Source organism: Triturus cristatus, chromosome 9, assembly GCF_964204655.1.
Source record: "Triturus cristatus chromosome 9, aTriCri1.1, whole genome shotgun sequence".
NCBI lineage: Eukaryota > Metazoa > Chordata > Amphibia > Caudata > Salamandridae > Triturus > Triturus cristatus.
Genome location: NC_140592.1, coordinates 69,767,979 through 69,789,113, shown reverse-complemented (window position 1 = coordinate 69,789,113; position 21,135 = coordinate 69,767,979).

Here is a 21,135-nt window from a genome sequence, read left to right as displayed (position 1 = left end):
TCCAAATGGAAAACTAATTACAAAACAATGCAACCCCTTCAAACAATGTATACACCATGACACTTGCCTTACATTCCCATCACAACCACCTCTCCAGGGATTGAGAATATAAACTACTTCTCCCTGTCTTAAACACAGACTGAGGAAGCCCAGTTTGTTCATAATGACCAAACCCCATCAAGCATCCTTAATGCCAACACCCGTCGTCAGGCTGTACCCCATCCCACACCTTCTCCACTGGCAGACAACCTGAACACTGCTTTTTATTGACTCAATGGCTACATCACGAGTCTGGGAATTTGGTTATGTTAAGTGCATTTGTGTAGAACATGTCCATCAATTATGGTCCAGAACGTTTTTCCGCCAGGCCAAACTGGAAACCTAAATCAGCCATGGCACAACTGTTCAAACCAGCCCCCGCGGCAGGCGCCCATGACCAGAATAAGGTGATAGGAGTTTTCCAGTGCAGTCACAGCGGCCCACCTTGCATGGCTGACATCGTAGACGATGCCAGAAAAGGCTTCGACTAGATTTGGTCTCCGTTGGTAAGCTACCTTTTGGAGGGGCTCCCACTGATGGCCTACGCACCACTACTTAGGGCCCTCAACTTGTTCCATATCTAATGTCACCGCAGCTATGGGGGCACTGTGCAGTGCAAAAGCCACCCGAGTAATGGACCCAGTAACCTCACCCTCATGATCACATTATTATTATTATAATTTGCACCTTGACATCATAGTTTTGTTCATTTTTTAGTTATGTTTAAGTTTCCTTTTCAGGTTACTCTCTTAAGAGGGTTGATTGACGTTCATAAGCGATGGACTGATTGCAACATGCTATGATTGTGCTGTTTTTGAAAAAAAAAAATCTTATTCGCAACAGACCTAGTGAAGAAGCTATAGCCTACATGTGACATCTGTAATTCTGGGCTGCTTTTTCCTCTTGACTAATGTTGCAAATGGCATGCTTTCTGTTTCAATCTCAAAGAAAATTCTTATAAAAAGTTTTTGAAATAAAATGGCGAGCTCAGCCTTGTCTTCCAGAACCCGGGCAACTTTTCAGATCTAAAATTCTCATTGACTGGAGCCAGAGCGGTTGTTGTTAAGCTTGTTTATGTTTAGTTTTGTTTAGTTATGTTATGCTAGATTTGTTGAATGCGCACTTGAGCTGGTGTGTAGGTCGAGTGAGAGTAGGTTGGGGTCATCCGAAGGAGATCCGCAGGGTTAGTTGAAGAGCAGGTCTTCAGCTTCTTGCAGAAGTCAAGTGAAGAAGAGGTACTGATGTGTCGGGGGAGGTCATTCCAGGTCTTGGTGGTGATGTAGGAAAAAGTGTGACCTCCAGCTCTGCTTCTGTGTATGCCTGGGATACGTACAGGAGACATAGATTGCAGTTGCCTGGTGGGTTGGTAGAAGTGTAGGCAGTGGTTGAGGTTGGCAGATCCAATGCTGGGGAGGGCATTAAATGCGTGAGTGAGTGGCTTGAATTGGCAGCGTTTCTGGATGGGGAGCCAGTGGAACTCTCTGGGGTGAGGTGGAATGTGAGTGCGGTGGGTGTGGTCGAGTATGAGTCTGGCGGTGGTGTTCTGCATAGTATGGAGTCTCTGGGTGAGGTGGGTTGGAATTCCAGTGTAACGTGCGCTGCCATAGTCCATCCTGCCTGCTCATAATGAGGGCTTGAGTGATGGTGATTCTGGTGGTTTGGGGTAGCCCCTTGACTATCTTACTTATCATTCATAGGATGAAGAAGCAAGAGGTGGTGACCATGTTTACCTGGGATGCCATTGCGAGTTTATTTTCCAAAAGGAGTCCCAAGTTTCTGTCTGGACCAGATGGGATTTGCATGGGCCCTAGTTCTGCTGGCCACCAGGAGGTGTCCTAGGGTGAGATCTTGTTTCTGAAGATTAGTACTTTCGTTTTGTCTGTGTTGAGCTTCAGGCAGTTCAGTTTCATCCAGCCTGTCATGCTGGTGATGCAGTTTATGAAGTTGTTTCCGGTGGTGTTGGCATTGTCTGTCATGGATAGGATGAGCTGCTTGTCATCGGCATAGGATATGATGTTGAATCTGTGTGCTCTGATGATGCCTGCGAGGGGTGCCATGTAGACATTAAAGATTGTTGGGCTGAGAGATGATCATTGTGGGACTCCGCAGATGAGTTTCTCAGGTTCTGGGGTGTATTATGGGAGCCTGACTCTCTGTCTTCTGTCTGTGAGGAAGGAGGGTTCCCACGTTATAGCTGGTCCTTGTATGCAGGTGTGGTGTAGGCTTCAGACGATGGTGTAGTGAGAGACAGTGTCGAAAGCAGCAGAGAGATCGCTCAGGATGGGAGCTGCTGTGTTTCCTTGGTCGAGGATGGTCTGGATGGCTTCAATGAGGGTGGTTCTGTGATGGGGTTGCTGCCAAGATCCTGATTGTGTGCTGTCCAGCAGTTGGTGACATTCCAGGTGTCTGGAGAGTTGTTTGTTGATCGCCTTTTCCATGACTTTGGTGGGGGAAGGTAGTAGTGAGATGGGTCGGCAGTTGCTGAGTTCACTCGTGTCAGCAGATGGTTTCTTCAGCAGGGCGTTGACTGGGAAGGTTGAACATTTGATGGATGCGTTGATGATGGATGTGAGTGTGGAGCTGATAGTGGATCCTCCTAAGTTGCAAATGTGTTAAAAGCATGGGTCTGTGGGGGCGCCTGAGTGGATGAAGTTCATGCTTGTGGCAGTGTCCTTTCTGGTTAGTGCTGTCCAGTCAGCGGTGGTGGGTAGTTGTTTGATGAGGTCTTCTGGGTTGGGCTGGGGGTTGAAGTTGCTGTAGATCTTTGTGATTTTATTTTGGGAGAGGTTGCTGCAGAGTTCTTGCAAAGGTGTGATGGTGTTTGTAGCAGTTGTGGAGTTGGAGAACTCTTTGACAGTGGTGAAACGCTCTATGCTGTTGTTGGAGCTGGTTTCCATCTTTAGTGCCAGGGAATTTTTTTTGGTTCTCTGATTTGGTGATGGTAGTATCTGAATGCGGCCCTGTATGTGTTTCTGGCTTTGGTGTCCCAGCTGGTTCTATTGCCTTTACAGTTATTTGCAATAGCATTTGGACCCTCTGAGGACATTTGTGTACCAGCTGACTTGCTTGTTGGTTCTCTTCTGTCTGGTGTGCTTAAGGTGTGCTAGGGCATTGGCGCAGTCCGATATCCATTTGCTGAAAGTTGTTATGTGGTTGTCTAGATCGTCGTGGGGATTAGTTAGTTAGTCTCAAGGATGTTGGTCCTGTCTGCTTCAGTTATTTTATTTCTGCTTTGTCTGATAGTGCTGGGTATAGTCCGAGTGGTAGCTGGCTGGTGGTGTGCTGATGAGGAAGTGAATGATGGAGTGGTCTGACTATGTGAGTGGGGTGGTGTGGCTGAATTTGATGTTGTTGCTAGAGGTGAATATGGGGTCCAGGATTTGTTCTGCGTTGTGTGTTGGGCCCTGGACGAGCTGGGTGAGTCTGATGCTGTCGAGGCTTTCGTGCAGTACTGCAAAATTGGGGTCCATGGGGTCATCGAGGTAGAAGTTGAGATCACAGAGGAGGACTAAGTCAATTGAGATGAAGGTGAGGGGGAGCACAAACTCTGTGATGAGATTGCAGAAAGTGGTGCACGGTCCCGAGGGTCTGTATGCAAGGGTTTCTGAAATGTTTTTTTTTTTTTGTTTGAAGTTTGAAGTGCGCATGTTCCGTTCCATGAACGGTATACTCTTGTCTGTGGATGTGGGGCAGTGAATTGTGTCCTTGTGGGTGCTGGCGAGGCCTCCTCCTGGCTTGTGAATCTGAACTGGCGTGCTGTTTTGTAGTCCATCGGGATGGCTGTGGCGATGACGGGTGACGCCACTAGGTTGAGCCAGGTTTTGGTGAGGAAGAGGATGTCTAGGGCATGTGTTTCAATGAGGTCCCAGTTCTCAGTAGCATGTTTACCAAGTGAGCATGTGTTGAGGAGTATGCAAGCGAGGGAGGTGGTGGGGTGTGGTGTGTACAGAGGCCTGTGTGGGGGTGGTGTGTTAAGGTGTGTTCTCACAGGTGAAGTGACGGTTTGAGCAGGTGAAAGGTCCTTATGTTGTGTGGGGTGCGGCGTAGAAGCAGTGGTAGTGGTGGCTAGGGTTGCTCATGCTGTCCAGGGGTCGTGACCCTAGGCAAGGTCCAGACGCGGATGGGCACAGACAGGCTTGCCTTTGGCTCACCTGCCGTGCGCAGTCAGACAGTGGGTGCCAATAAGTAGGTCCTGGGAGGGGGAGGAGTGAAGGGGAGGAGGGCGGGCTAAAGAGAAGACGCAGAAGAAAGACACGAGAGAGCAGGAAAAGAGTGGGGGAGGTGGGAGGAGGAAAAGCGTGGTGGGGACGGGGGCTGGGGGAAGCTGAGGAACAAAGAAAATGGGCACAGAGAAAAGAGGCACAAAGAATAGAGGCACAAAGAAAAGGGGCACAAGGCAAGAGCGTGAGCGAGAAAAAAGGCACAGTAATAGAAACAAGTGATGGAAAGGAGGCAAAGTGGTGGAAATGAAAAAAAAGGCAAAGCATTGGGAATGAGTGAGAAAAAAGAGGCAAAGCCAAGTCAAAAGGGTGTGAGAAAGAGGCAAAGCAGTGTAAACGAGTAAGAGAGAGACAAAGTACGGAAAAGAGTGCGAGAAAGAGGCGTGCAGAGTCAGAGAATGAGAGAGACAGAGGTAAAGCAAGGGTAAAGAGAAAGAGGAAAGGAAAGGGGTGTGAGAGAGAAGAGTGCACCGAGGTACGGAGAGCAGCGGCAGTGAGGCGGGTCCGAAAGGGCCTTAGACTGGTCGGAGGGCCAGTCCTAGGTATGTTGGGAGCTGGGGCCTAGCCATTAGGGATAGCCATTAGGGATTAGATATTAGAGGAGAGGATGTAGCCTTACGGCTAGAGTGGTCGACCAGGTTCGAGTCTCAGTAATGACGCTCAACATCCTGTGATTCTGGGCAAATCACTTGATCTCCCCGTGCCTAACAAAAATGATTGTGTCCTCATGTAACGAAACTGGTGCTCATGTAAAGCGCTCTGATACCTTATGTCTCGGGCCTAGTTCGCGCTATATAAAACTCTAAAAAAACAAATTTAAAAAAAGATATTGGCCAGCAGGGTGGATGGATAAATGTATTCTTCAGTGATTGATGTAGCATACTGGAGGTGACTGATCAGATCTTGTGATGGTTTTTCAGTGAATTAGATGATGATGAGAGTAAAAAACATGCACACACACAGCATCTGTAAATAAAGGGTGTTTGTGAGTTGTTTAGAAGTGTATGTGTTAACATGTCTGTGGCCGCGAGCTGGAAGGATGGCTGAGACCAGCTTTTTAGAGATCCCAAGCTTATTTTTCAAGTAGGCATGATCAGAAAAGCATAGTCATCTGTGTAAACCCCACCAACTATAATCTAACACACACTTAAAACATAGACAGGGCACTCCACATCACACACTCCAGCTGACAGACAGGGGCACTTAGCCACAAAGGGAAAGCCACAACAATCCAAGACCCACCATAAGAACATTATGCTTGGACAGCAGGCGGAGCTGGCAGAAGTAAGGAGGAAATGAAGACAGGCACACGCAGGACATGTCTTGACCAGAAGAATGCAGCATGCTAAAGCAGAGGTTTCATCATTCCACTGAATTAGTGAGGGCGTAGACGTGTAGTAACAAGAGTTATGTGACAAGTGAAGATTGCCCAAGGTGTGAGCCTGCTTCCTTCTACAGTGTAAGAAGATTTCTTTACAGTTCAACACATTTGTAATGTCAATGAATTTTTGATGCACATGGAACACATAAACAAAAACAATTTTTGGCGGTATCAAAAAACATTTTACTTTTCTTTTCAACAAAACAATGCATATAATCAAAATTGCATATAAGGGCTTTCTGATTATTCAGAAGACAGAACGACGTAAGTGACATCAATTTACAGTGAATAAAGCGTCCAAGTGAAGGAAAGTGACTGGGTGTATATACATGGTAAGTGAAGACATTTTGCAAGGAAAATGAATGAATTTTACAGGTCCAACCGATAAGTATTTCAGGTATCTCTAGTCCAAGCAAAAAATTGCTTAAACATTCGAGGACTGTAAGACCTAAGGATTATTGGACAAAAATAACTGCTGCAGGTGAATGGTCATTATGCGGCTCGCATTCAAAAAAATTGACATGTCCATAGAGATGTCGCCTTACTGATTTGATGCATCGCAATCACATGAGTTTCACAGCGTGAATTAACTATCGCAACAAGACACCGCTCTTGGGCTTCCTCTACCAACCAAGGTGACTGACGGCCGCAGCGCTTTCACCTAACACGATCATCTGGAATCCTCCTTTCCAGGTCCCTTTTCTCAAGATTTTCCCGCCTACTTCATGATTAGAATGGCGTTGTGAACTCCTGCTATCAGAATCCTTTAATACATATGGATTGGGCGGTCTCATCTCCTATCCTCCTGTCCTGAAGAAGACCCGCCACGACATTACCTTACTTTTGCGTTTGTTAGGGTCGAAACGTCGACGGTTTCTTTTTGCAATATTGATTATCTGCATTGTTTTGTTGAAAAGAAAAGTCAAAAGTTTTTGATATCGCCAAAAATTGTTTTTATGTGTTCCATGTGCATCAAAAATTCATTGACATTACAAATGTTTGGAACTGTAAAGAAATGTTCCTACCCGACAGAACCAATGGTTGTTTATGATATATATACCCAGGTTCTGAGGGATACTGGGTTACCCTATTGCTTTCAACATCCTTCTACAGTGTGGCATATGAAGCATAGGGCTCGTCCTAACAAACTCCTGGAGGACTGAAGATGTTAATCTACTCATTACAGTAAGAGGTCGCGTTTTGGGACTTGCACTGATGAGTTTGACAGCTTGACATTGGTGACGATCCTAACAATTAGATACTTTCATGGTCAAAGATGTTACTCGATGCCTGCATTAAGTTTTCCAGCACCATATTAACACAGTTCTAGGCAGCTGCAAGTATGTTCTACGAACCAGGCAAAATGTAATGTTACCACTGAAGCAATCCCCAGTCACTGATAAAAAGGTTGTTTTTCCACATTATTGTAATTGATGCCAACTACTGTTGTCACCCTGGGCTACTTTCCTACCTCACCTTGTGGAGGCTGTGACCCTAGGCACCAGATGATTTTTTATAAACAGTTAATACAGCCTTGATACCAGGGGAGGGCATCAGTCTCAATGGCCAAAGCACTAAAGCAGAGGCAGTATGATCTGGAGGGAAATGGTGATGGGGCAGAAGTGTGGTGGGGCATGGCCATGATGGTGAAAAATCCTCATCCAAGAAGGCCTCCACGGTGTGGAAAAAACAGCTTTTCTGCTAGAGCGCCCACTGCAGTGTTTTCTCAAGCACATGCACAGCAGTGCTTAATTTGAACTGGTGGTTTCCAGTGCTCAGCATCAGCACTTAATTGTCAACACTGGCGCTTATATCACAAAATCAACCCAAAGGTATTGGAGCGCTTTTCATGAACACCAGTTAAAGACACATTCATTTTGATTTGCCCAGAAACACAGGATGTTGAGCAGATGCCAAGACTTGAACCTGGTTCCCCAGCTTCAAAGTCGCAAGCTATGGCTATTACGTCACATCCTCTCCCCAGTTGTAGAGTTTTATGGTTAGTAGTAAGTTCTGCTGTAGGCGGCACTAATAGGAGCAATGGTCCCTCAAGATATATCTGCAGCATTTTACCATGAATGGTAGCAAGATCTCTAGTCCAATTTGCCTTTTAAATCTGATTTGATTTTGATTTTTTAAAGACCAATTACCCGTAGGCATCAAGGCGATATCGTCGCAGCAGTCCGCTACAAACCAGCGACAATTCTGACATTTGCATGTTAGTAGGGGGCTGCCTAATAAGTATATGACCAAGTCTTTAGTGCCTTTCTAAAAAGCAAGTTTCCATTGATCGCAGTCAAAAACTGGGGGAGGGAATTGCAGAGTCTGGCTGCAGCAACCGAAAAGGCTCTGCCCCGCCACCTCTTCTTCCGAACTCTAGACAGAATGACCAGATTATGATGGGCTGAACGGAGATTTCTGCACGGAATATAACAGTGGAACATCTCCCTGATCCCAGCTGGACTGACTTGATGAAGAGCTTTATGGACAATACAGATAGCCATAAACCTGATCCATTTACTGATGGGGAGCCAGTTCAGCTCATGCATTCCTGCAGCAGTAGATTGGTGCTTCCAAATGTCAAGAATCACCTTAGCAAGAGCATTCTGTGCTCGGGTGCAGCCGGCATGGCCCCCGGGTGGGAAGGCGGTCGCGGGGGGCCAGAGGGGGGCTTGTGCAGGGGGGTGGAGAGTACACATAGTAAAAATAAAAAGTTTAAATGAAAAAAATAACTTACCTTGCCCCCGGGTCCCGCGTAGCTGCTCCTGCTCTCCTGGGACTCGAGGAACAGGAAGCAGGCCCCACTGACAAATCACAATGCTACAATGCAGCATTATGATTGGTAAGCACCCAGGCTCTCTGACCAATCACAACACTGCAGTGCAGTGTTGTGATTTGTCAGTGGTGCCTGCTTCCTGTTCCTCGAGTTCCAGGAGAGCAGGAACAGCTACGCGGGACCCGAGGGCAAGGTAAGTTATGCAGCGTTGTGATTGGTCTGAGCATCCTGGTTGGATGCTCAGCCAGGGAATGGGGGCCAGGGCATGTTCTCCATGCAGGCTGTACTACAGCCTGCATGAAGAATGGGCAAAGTGCGCATGACTGGTTTGGGTGGCCCGAGAGGGCTGGCCAAAGCATCATGCGCACTAGGAGTGGGCAAATCACTCCTCCCCTGCCCTGCTCCGAGAGCAGAGCAGCCCCGCCCACCCACAAAGAGGCAGGAAATATAAAATGATAATAACTGAAAGTTATCATCATTTTATGTTTCTGCTTATCGCACTGCTTGAAACTTGAAAGGAGTGGGGCGACGCTCCCCCACCACAGTGGAGAAGCCGCCCCAGTCTGTGCTACCTGCAGCTTTGCCTGGGAACTAATATTTGAGTCCAAATATAGAGCATTACAATAATCCATTCTGGACATGACCCACGCCAGAAACACCTGTTTCTGCTCTGAAAAAGGGATAAAGGGGAACATTTTCTTTAACTTCCTTATGAGCCAGAAACAGGTTGCAAAATGTTTGAGCCTACAATTGGCCTGTCCATTAAGCAAAAGTTCACTATCTAGGATCGCCCTAAGGTTTTTGTCCTTTTCCGCAGGGAGAGTACCTAAAGTGTCTGCCACCGGTTCTCATTCCAAATTGAGGCTTACATCCCAAAAAGCAACACCTCTGTCTTTTCACCATTAAGTTTGAGGAAATTCCTTTTCATCCACCTTGCAACCACAGACATACAATGGAAGAAATTATCTGCAGTAGCTGTCGAGTTCTTAGAGATTGACGCAAAGATCTGCGTGTCGTCAGCGTGTGATATCGCATACAGCTCATAAGAACGAATAATGTTAGCAACTGGAGACATGTAAAGATTAAATAGCGTAGGGTTCAAATCTGGCCCAAATCGAGACTCATCTATCACCTCTAGCTATACATCGATTATATGCAACAATAATCTGTATTTAATTGATCTCTCTCTGGGTTCTTGTAAAAAATGTGGTGGCAGCTGCTGTCTCTATCATCACCACCCATGCCACCTGGCACTCAGGAGGCCAGTTTGTATTATGCCATAGTGGTGGTTAGATTCAGTCTTCTTTACCTCTTGAAGCCTGCCCCTATCCGAAGCAAACTCAGGGAACAAAAAAACATTAGTCATGATGGCTGACACTCGAGGCACCAAATGGCTGTCATATGGGAGGAAATGGAATGCAATTGACACTTAAAGATGCAATGGCTTAAGGGGACAACACCAGAGTCTCTCACTGTGAATTGTTTGTTTCCTCATCACATCAATTTGTCTTAACAAAACTTGTACTAACGACCTATGCCAGGTGTGGCTAACACTGCAACAGTATTTGTGATTGTATACAGTATATAAAAATAATAAATAAAAAATAAAAAAAGAAACAAAACGATGAAGAATAATGAAGCAAAAAGAAACACATAGCTTACATTTACACTAGATGGCAGTGCAACAACTGTTATTTGGGTTTCCTGTGCTAGCGCATGGAAACACAGTGTCAACACATTAAGGCGGACAACTGCAGAAATGTTCTTCTTGGTAATGAACCAAAGCGAACATTAAAGCTAATTTACTCTTTTGAAATTTGGATGCTCAGCAAACTGTTGAATAGCGGACCCCCAGAGGGAAAAAAAACATTATTCACCTCAATGCTGTTGATTTTAATCTGAATTGCAAGATATTTTTCTGTTTCTCTTTTTATGGTCTGGCTTGACAGGGTGGCTATCACCAAACAATTATGTGAGATCCACCAGGCGAGGGTTTTTGGCTCCACCCACATGTTGGAAGCCAGGAGTATATGTTTTGATCAGTGCTTAATTTGTAAAAACACACATAAGTGCCAGGGCTCACATAAGGAGGCCACTGCAGCTTGCTCCACACAGTGCCCCTGCCATGCTGCCAATGATAGTAACAACGCAACTACTAACCATCACACTCCTACAAGTGTGACAATACAGACTATTCCAGGCCCCCAAAGCTATAAGAATGGTTGGGAGGCAGGTAATAATCATTTTTAATGTATATTAAATTAATAATCGACTGTTGTATAATCGGCTGTTGTGGTCATCTCCAAATTAGCCAGATACCACCCACTAGTGGCAGACTGTCACAAGCACTGGTGTTTGATGTTAAGTGTTTGTGCAGAGCATCGAAAACCACCTGTTCAAATTAAGCATTAGTTTTGATTATGCAGAAGTTGTGTACTTCCACACAAAAAGTGTTTTCCTGCATGCAGCTATGATAAGTTTTTCGTTTATTTATCCAGTTACCTGTGGTTGAACTTTCAGGGGCGCACACACACCTTACATTGTAATGCTACTAAAGTATTTTCGATAACTAGATAATGAAGTAAACCAAGACAGAACCAGCATTGGCAATACTAATAGGTCTGACTTCAAAGGAGTGTTATATGGTAATATGAAGCATTGCAAGCAAATAATATGGGAATTAATATGTATTTGTGTGGAAGCAAAGAATGGTAGAATAATATTGGTGTAGGTTAAAAGGTCCGTGACAGTTGCACTTTCAAGCCAGACCTAAAAATCCATGTATATTCCTGACTGCCCTCCTCCCACCTGTGTTGCTGTCAGAGAAATACAAACACAATAAAGTATCCAGTTTTCTAAGACACTTTTACAGCATTATAATGTCATGTGTGTGCCCCTTAAAGTTCAAGCTAAGCCAGCTGGATAAATAAAATGATCACAGTTGGTTACGGTCAAGCACTTTTTTTGTGGAAGCAGACAACTTTTGCCCAATCAAAACATGTACTCCAGGCTCCCACCATTTGGGCGCAGCCAAAGTCCCTCTGTAATGTTGCTCACATAATTGTCTGGTGACAGCTGCGCTGATGAGCCAGACAATAAAACCATGTTAAAAATGAATACAAGGCTGTGTTCCCCTGATGAGATCGTATATCCAATTGTTCAAGTATAACTTTGTGGGATCTGAGATGAACTGCGCAATGTTGTTGTTGTTGTATATGCAAGTTTTCCAGAAGTTACGATTAGATGTATACATTGTCACATATTCCCATCAAAATGTATCCTTCGGGCCAAGGCCCGGTATATTTTGTGTAAACTCAATAAAATATATTGTTAAAGAAAAAAAATGAATACAAGTGCTTTTATTTCAAACTTTATTTAAGTATCTTTTCCAGGTGGAATGGTGAAGAGTGGAGTAGAGTATTGTGGCACAGAGTGTCGTGTATTGGAGTGGCGTACAGTGGAGTGGTGTAGAGTGCATTGGCTTAGAATGTTGTATAGTGCATAGAGTTCAGTGGCTTAGAGCGAAGCGGCATAGGACATCTTTTATTTTAATTTTATTTAATTCATACCCAGTGATTAAAAACCATTGCATACAAAAGGAACTTTAAGTATGAAAGAGAAGGTTTGTGTCAAGGCAGCTCATGAGACACCATGGTTTATCAAATGGTCAGTTAAAGATTAAACCGTACACCTTAAAAAGGTTTTTAGGTTAAAAGTAGGAGCACAGAGGAACGGTTGAGTACACTACTAAAATGAATCATTAAATACAAGTGCTTGGAGAATTTTCAAAATGCATGCGAGGGCTAAGTCTGTGGTGCAACCTATAAAGGAGTAAATTAGTAAAGTTTAGCGGCTGGGAGAAGTGTGCTAAAAAACACCACATGGGAGGGAGAGTCAAAGTCGAGGCTGAAGTAGCGGTGATCTTGTTCTCAAGTATTCAAGGAGAACACTTGAATTCCACGGTTTAGTTAGTTTTTTTAGCCTTTTTGCTACATATGCCTGTAATTTGGAAACACTGGTGGTTAACCTGAAATCGGTGGCTAGCAGCGGCTCAATCACTTCTCTTCTGCATGTTCTGATTCCTCTTGCCAGGAAAATTGATTTGACACAGTATCTACTCTCTGTCAGGAGGGCAGGACATGCATATGCAATGTTTTCGATCGATTGCTGGGGGAAGTTGCATAACCGGAATTTGGTCCTGCCGTCCGGGTTCCACCATCTCAGGCCAATTCTAGAGTTGGTAGGTCTCTGAGCCAATGTCTGATGATCTGCCGTTTCACTGTTGCAGAGAGTGCAGTGGCGTAGAGTGGTGAAGAGTAAAGTGGCATAGAATATAGTGCCATAGAGTACAGTGGCATAAAGTGGAGTGATGCAGAGTTCAGTGTCGTAGAGTAGAGTGATGCAAAGTAGAGTAGCATAGAGTGCATTGCCATAGAATGCAGTACTACAGAGTAGAGTGGCATAGAGTTCAGTGGTGTAAAGTGCAGTGTTGCAGAGTAGAGTATACTCTGTAACACTCTGAATATCGTAGAGTTGCATAGAGTGCAATGGTGTAGAGTGTGGTGGCATAGAATAGAGTGGTGTTGAGTGTAGTGGTATGGAGTACAGTGGTGCGGAGTAATGTTCAGTTGCCTAGAGTGCAGTGGTGTAGATTAGAATGGCGCAGAATAGAGTGCAGTGTAGCATAGTGGCATGGAGTGGCGTAGAGTAAAGTGGACTGGTAAAGAGTGCATTGGCGCAGAGTGTTGCAGAGTATAGTGGCTTAGAGTGCAATGGCATACGGAGCAGCACCATCAAATTCAGTAGCATACAATGAAACGTTGTAGAATGCAGTGATGTAGATTAGAGCAGTGCATTATAGAGTACAGTGGCATGGAGTGCAGTGATGCAGAATGCAGTGGCATAGAGTACAGTAGCATAGAGTGCAGTGGTGCAAAGTAGAGTGGCGTGGATTGGCAGAGAGTGGAGTGGTGTAGAGTGCAGTTGCATAGAGTGGAGTGATACGGAGTGCCGTGGCATAAAGTTCAGTGATACAGAGTACAGTGGTGTAGAGTGCATTGTCATAGAGTGCGGTAGTGCCGAGTAGAGTGTTGTAGAGTGCAGTGGTGTAGAGTGGTGTAAAGTGCAGAGGCATAGAATGTATTGTTTTCAAGTTGAGTGAAGTGGCGTAGAGTGGAGTGGTGCAGGGTAGAGGGCAGTGGCGCACAGTAGTGTGGCGTAGAGTTCAGTGGCACATAGTACAGTGGTGCATAAAAGATTAGAGGGGAAAAGGGCATCTCAACGTAGTGAGCACATATTGTTCAAACGATCTTAAACATGCTTAAAGTCTGGCTACAGGGCAAGAAATCAGTTTGCCCAGAAACACATCGTTTTTGGCGAAATTAGAACTTGTACATAAATGTATATATTGGCCCCTGTACTCTTCGACAGAAGGCGTCTGAGTATTTAAAGGCAGTCACACCCTTGTTGCCACATTCGTTCCAGTAACACATTAAGCATACTCTCTTCATGGCTTGGAAGTGGCACTACTTTCCTAAAAATACGAATTACAGACGCAGATTTTGTCATCGCAAGTACAATGACAACTTTTTGGCAGAACAAATACAATTTGACATACAATTTAAACAGCCAACTTCCCTACAGCAAAAACATCCATCTTCATAGAATGTTGGATTCTATGAAGAACCTATTGTTTACTAAAAATAGAGAATCCAGTGGGAATTTCACTAGCCGATCGGCTCATAGTTTTTGCGGTGGCAATACTGCTTTACAAGAGTTTATTCAGTATCCTAATGGAGTATACTACAAGAGATGCTTTAGTACAGTGTTTCTTAACCTTTGACTTCTGTGGACCCCCGCTTACTCACCAGTGGAATCCGGGTACCCCAACTGAATCCTTATTGGACTACAGTAACCCCCCCTCTCGCTCCCCAACTGGGTCATTACTGGAAGCCGGGCCGGGGTCCCTGGTCTAAGCAGTTTCGATGATTCAAAGAACAAAATAATACACAAAAATACAAACATAAGAATTGATAAAAAAACACACAAATGACGAAATATTTTAATTTAATTCCTGAAAAATATTTTTCGGGGCACCGTATCCAGAGCGAGAACAAGTCAAATCACGTAGACACCGCAGTAGGTTGTGATTTCTCGCCGGTCCCCCACGAAGGCCCACAGAAGGTTCTACCAGGTACTATTGACCTGTCAACCAAGTGTTGTAACAATAACCCACTCCAAACGGTTGTAAATATAATACCGTTTCACACACTCTAGGTCCTGAAGAAAGCCCCAAGACCCGGCTAGGCATGACGGGGCTGAAACATGTCGACCTCATAAATGGACTAACCAGTGCGTACGAATGGTAACACGATCCATAGATGCACATCACTGTTTTTACCTCTTTTCTATACATCCCCATAGAATAAAGACTTTTCAAAGATTGGCAATGTAAGAAATTTTAAACTTCACCTCACTTGAGCACTTCACAACCAAAGAATATATTTTGGTCTCTGGACACTACTGTAACGTCAGTGGGTCTTCCTCCGGGTGGAGGTCAGCATACCAATAACAAACCCGATGATGATGCTGTCACGTCACGATCAGGCGGAGAACCAAGATATACCGCCCCCAACCTAAGTGCGTGTATGAGGGTTTTTTACAGAAGGTACCAAGAACCAATGATCCTGGCCATACAGGTACAAGAGGTCCATTCTTTTTTGATCTTTGCGGACTCTATGAAGAACCTATTGTTTATTAAAAATAGAGAATCCAGTGGGAATTTCACTAGCCGAGTGGCTCATAGCTTTTGCAGTGGCAATACTGCTTTACAAGAGTTTATTTAGTACCCTAATGGAGTATACTACAAGAGATGCTTTAGTACAGTGTTTCTTAACCTTTGACTTCTGTGGACCCCCGCTTACTCACTAGTGGAATCCGGGTACCCCAACTGAATCCTTATTGGACTACAGTAACCCCCCCTCTCCTCCCCCCCCCCCCCGACTGGGTCATTACTGGAAGCCGGGCCGGGGTCGCCTGGTCTAAGCAGTTTCGATGATTCGAAGAACAAAATAATACACAAAAATACAAACATAAGAATTTATCAAAAAACACACAAATTATGAAATATTTTAATTTAATTCATGAAAAATATTTTTTTAAATGTACATTGTAATTTTAATGGGAAGTTTGTTGGTTTTCTAATTTCAATTCAGGCCGCCCATTTTCCATATTATAATCTGATTAATACGCTTGCAGTGCTACCACAAATCAATCTGAAGATACCAAATTCATTTTTAGCCTCCAATTCAAATTTCTTCACATTTACAGAACATTTTCAAATTTTCAATGTTGCTTCTTTATTTATAAGCACTTTATTAATCTGCTAATATTATTTAATTTTGTAAGCAGTCCTAGACCCCTGAGTAGGTGTCGTGGACTAAAGGGTCCCTAGACTACAGGTTAAGAACCCCTGATTTTGTACAACAAAGAGGTTAATCATTGCTGAAGCAAAGACACCGGGTGTCATTATAAATCTGTATTTAATGAAGAGTGTTTATTTTGTGCAGATCTGAATTTGCATTACTTGAACATGCTTCGAAGGATGTACAGGGTGGAATTCTATTCGTCAGAATCTTCGGTGTGGGAATGCAGAGGAAAAACATTATTATTTATATTTTGTGCAGATCCCTCAACGTTTCCGCCCCGTTAAACATATGCTGCAGAACATAGACACGATTTTGGAACTTCCTCTTCATTTCTCAGGAAGAAAGTCCTTCACAAAGTGGTTCAGTCAAGGTGCAGAGCAAGGGAAGAAGTGCTCAACCTGGACCATGTCAAAAGCAGCTGGCCACTTACAGCAGTGAGTTCTGTAAGGTACCTCGCATGAGCGGAAGCGAAATGTTGGCCTTCAGGGCTCCCAGCCAATGATCTAGAACCAGGTTTCCCAGGTTTTACATTAGTCTCAAATACCCATTACAGAAGAAAACACCCACAACCCTAAAGGAATGCGTAGATCACTAGTAAAGTGATTTCTCTCAGCAGTGCCTCCGTTCAAGCAGCAATAGCCAGACATTGTGCATCTCACTATGCTCAAACCTCAGTGTGCCTTGCTTCAGAATGATGACTTGTAAACAGAAGAGGAGGGCCTCACATTCTTGTGATGGGCATCCTTGCGAGACCTTCAGAGAAATGTGAAGGGGTAACTGAATACAAGAGCGAAATTACCCCAGTGTGCATCTCTATGCCTCGCACATGCACAGATAACCCCTCAATGTTTCAGATCGTAGTGCCACAAGCTTGTCTTCCTTGCAATCTCTGTGAATGGACAAAACCTTTCACTTCACCTTTCATTAAAGAAATCAATCTTCTACTTATTGCCCGAAGTCAAACTAGCAGGATAATGTATGTCATTGCATGTAATGATCACAGACAGGTCACCTTGGCTCTCGTGTGCTGACTCACGAAGCTTTGCCCTTGCAAGGTAGAATCCCCCAAAGGTTCTGCAGGAACACCAAGACAAACCCTCCTCTTCCCCCGAGTGGGTAACACTGTGTACACTCTGGCAAAAGATCAACCTTTGGCAAGTCACTTAGTGTTCCCTATGTCACTCTCTTTAGAGGATTTGTCAGAGAAGCTGTAGGAGCAATTGTATACCCAACATTCCCCTAATATTTGGACTATAAGGTCATATTGTTCATAATATAGTTATTCCCACATTTAAAACCTATACAGATGTGTGCTTAGCGTGCATAGGAACAATAGGAACACAAGCACAGCTTGGTGCTCCTGTGGACAGTCACTGTAGGAAAATGTCCACATGGTTTATGCACAAATGCACACACATTTCAGGACCCCCACATCCAGGAGGGTTTTTAATAACTCCGTCAGGGTCAAAGTGCGTGGACTCTCTGAGCTGTGTTTACTTCATAAATGTATGGGTGTATTTGTATGTGTGTTAGTGCCTATTTCTTTGTGTACATGTGTTGCCTGTGTCACATATGTACTAGATTTACTTAATGGGATGGGAATGCCTCCTGCATGGTTAATAGGCATGTCCCCATGCACTGAGTGCCCGACTGCATGTGAAACTGGTATCCTGACTTTTTGGTCGGCCATGGCATCACACTAATCTAGAGTATGCACAGAGGCCTAGTCCGTTCGCTGGTCATGTGAAGTCCAGTACTTTTCTGTGGCCTGGCATTATGCACCAAGTCTGCCCTTATAGTGGGCACAAGACTACTGTCCATTTTCTGGGTGAATCACAGAGTGGTGGAGAAAGTGTACAGAGTTTTGTGAATCTTTAATATGATTAGATCTTTTTCTCTGTGTGGGGAGAGAGTTCAGTCTACTGACCCCACATCTGTAAAATTCTGCTGTTATGTGAACCCCAGATCCTTGCATTGACATTCTGTGTATGCATGTATGCGCAGTGAGTGAGGGCACAATTCTACCACAATTTTGAGAGATCAACACAATCTCTAATCTTTGAGGTGAGTCTGAGTTCTGCCTGCTAGACAGTTACATTTGGTCACAGTTTTGTTTTGTAATGACTAGGGCTTCATTATCACTTTTCTTCTAGGAAGAAAGAATGAGAAAGCAGATACGTTGTCAAAGTATTGGTATTCATTTATTGAACACCCAGTTGACCCTCCATCTATAATACCCACCAAAAGACTAGTGGGCTTTAAGGGGTTTTCATTGAGAAGTCATATATATATATTACCTACTGTCGGTCGCCAGTAGTTAGTTATAGTTAGGATCTAGTTTCCATAGGAAAAGCGTGTTTTGATCTGCCAATAACTTTGGCGCCGTTTGACGATTCTTCGCCAAATTTTCTAAACTAATCTGCTGGTCAGGTCAGCTGCATTGTTTAAAGTTTCAGGGTGATTCGTCGACCAGGGGCTGAGAAAAAGGGAGGGCACCAAAACGCGCTTTCTCTATGTTAATTTCCATTGGAAACTTTAGACACGGCTACAGCCTGAACTGCTGAACGGAATTGCATCAAATTTGGCAAAAAATTTAGCTCTTGGTTCAGAAAGCACTCTTTTTGTTAAATGGTGTAATTCCGTTCAGTAGTTCCTGAGAAATAAAAAAAAGTCTCAGATATACAACTGGGGAAGCGGAAGATCTGCAAATTCTTCCGATCTCGTGCTTGCAAACTGATTGCCTGCCAACACTTAAAATCAGGAAGTGTTGGCAGCCATCTTGTGAAGAAAAAAGGTTACAAAACAAGAAACAAACAAGAAAAGGGGTCAGGGTAGAAGCACCTTGACCCCCTATGCCTGCTCAGGGGGTCCCGCAGGGACCCGCAGGGCCAAAAAAGGCCTTTTTTAAAAACAAATTCAGCAGGATTCGCAGTGGATCTGCGAATCCGGACAGAAAAAAACAATCCTGCACTTTCTTTTGATCGGGAGGGCCAGGTCCCGGGGTAAATTATAAAAATAGATGCGAAGTAAACGTACCTCCGTACCTAATAAAAAAAGGGGTATAAATAGATTAACTAATTGAGCCTGCTATCCGTTCTCTATCAGCTGTGATTAATTAGGGAGGCGACGTCACATTTTACTTCCACCCGCTCAGACTCGTGAAGCAGGGGGGGACAGCCTGGCTGCAGCGACCAAGCCCTGCTCCATTGAGGTGCCTTCTTACAGCCTGCATCTGGCAATATGTTTCCCATTCCATTATCCTTTCCCTTGCCAGCCCGATGCCTTATTCCCAGTTGCCAGGCACACACAAGCAGCCTCTTATTCGCACTGCACCAGTGGGTCAGGCAGGGGAGCCTGCAGCCAGTCTACTGCTCCTCCCACCCCGTCTCTGTTTCCATCCTGCCCCCTCCTCCACTGTCTGCTGCCAGTAACTATTCGACAAGTGCACACACACATGCATACACACACACAGTTACAGCTGCTCCAATGGATGTCAGCTAACAACACATCCATCACACACCCAGGCACTGCACCTCGAGGTGACAGGCTCAAGGCACGAAGTAGCTGCTGCTCTCATGCCTGCCCCCACTCACCGCTGCACGCTCTATGATCCAGAGGGGTGCATAGGGGTGGCTCCTCCACTAAGGGGGAGGAGCATTGCCTCCACTACCATTTTATGTTCCCGCTTCTCACACTGCGAGAAAGCAGAAGGGTTTAGTTGGGGGCGGGCAGGTGGGCGGGTCTGCTCTATGGCAGGGGAGGAGTGGCTTGCCCACTGCTGAGGGTGCTGACTGATTGGTAGGCCCTCTGGGGCCGACCAAACCAGTCATGCACACTCTGCCTTTTCTCCATGTAGGCTGAGAAAATCGCCTCCCCATTGGCACCTGGCTGGGCGCCGTCCCGACCAATTACAATGCTGCCATTGCAGCATTGTGATTGGCTTTGGGGAGGGGAGGGAGGCTGTCTGCTTCCCGTTCCTGCAGAAGCAGGAAAGCAGGAGCAGACCGAGCAGTGAAGACGCGGGACCCGGGAAAGGTAAGTTAAACTTTTTTTTATTATTATTTAACCCCCTCGCGACCCTCCCATCCCTCGCTACCACTGCAGGTTCACTCTGGTGCAGTGACAGCCGTACATCAAGCAACTTTGTTTGGGTTCATAAAGCACTTTTTAGAAGTGCGCGTTAGGAGGCGGCTGCGCGGAGTTCCTCGGGTAAATGAGAGCAAGTGAAGTGGGGTGGAAAACTGGAAATGACATGGGTGATGCAAAGTAAATCGGATGCGCATCTTTGTCTCTAATGTGCATAGGGATGCACAGTTCTTAGTGAGGAAGGAGTTAAACATGTGAGTCAGTCCATAATATAGGACAAGCATTTGCAATGCAATAGGTCTCGCATTTACGTGAGTTTGAGCTATTGACATTGCAAATGACAATGCCTTTTATTTTTGTTTTTGTTTTTAAAACATAAATAAAAGGCATTGTCATTTGCAATGTCAATAGCTCAAACTTGCATAAATGCGAGACCTATTGCATTGCAGATGCTTGTTGCTATGTGTGCAGTTCATTTTTACAGGTATTTACGTTTTGCTGTACAGTACAAAAATAATAATGACATCCTTTGACACTGCCTTTATCCCATGGGGCAAGACTGTCACTTATTTCACTTTGCTTTTCTTTCTTTCGCTGCAAAACAAACCCCAGGTTAAAAAATAAGCAGCAATTTGCCAGAAGACATAGTTGACCTCTGTCTTTGAACAGAAGCAAACAAGACAAAAAAATTCAAAATTTCAAGGCATCTTTATTTATTTCAAGACACGCGAAAAATCAACTTGCGGTAACCCCCAGTTTGGGAACCGCTGCCTTACGGTAATCCATATTAGTGATGCAGTCTAGGACTCTGTTTACATTTCACTTTTAGATGCGGAGTTTTAGTATTTTTTTCTGTAATCAAAATGTGATGCTTGTATAGCTTATACTATAAAATCAGTCGCCTCTAGGTGCCTGGATATCTTCAGGCTCTTTGTGGGTGTGCAAGAACTGAGAGCTCTGGAGTTCAGGCTGAAGGCAATGAGAGAGCAGGTCTTTGGCGGGGGAAGGGGGGGGGGGGTCATAGAGCTGTTCAAACTACATGCTCAACCAATACTTGGCCACTCTGAGAACGAAGAGCAATGGGCACACGGGCCAATTGCATTTACAGTGTGTAAAGGCAGAACACTGCTGCTGAAATATTGACAGTGCCAACTGAAAGGAAAATAGTGTGCAAGTAAAAAGATAGGAAGTGGGTGGTAGGGTGGT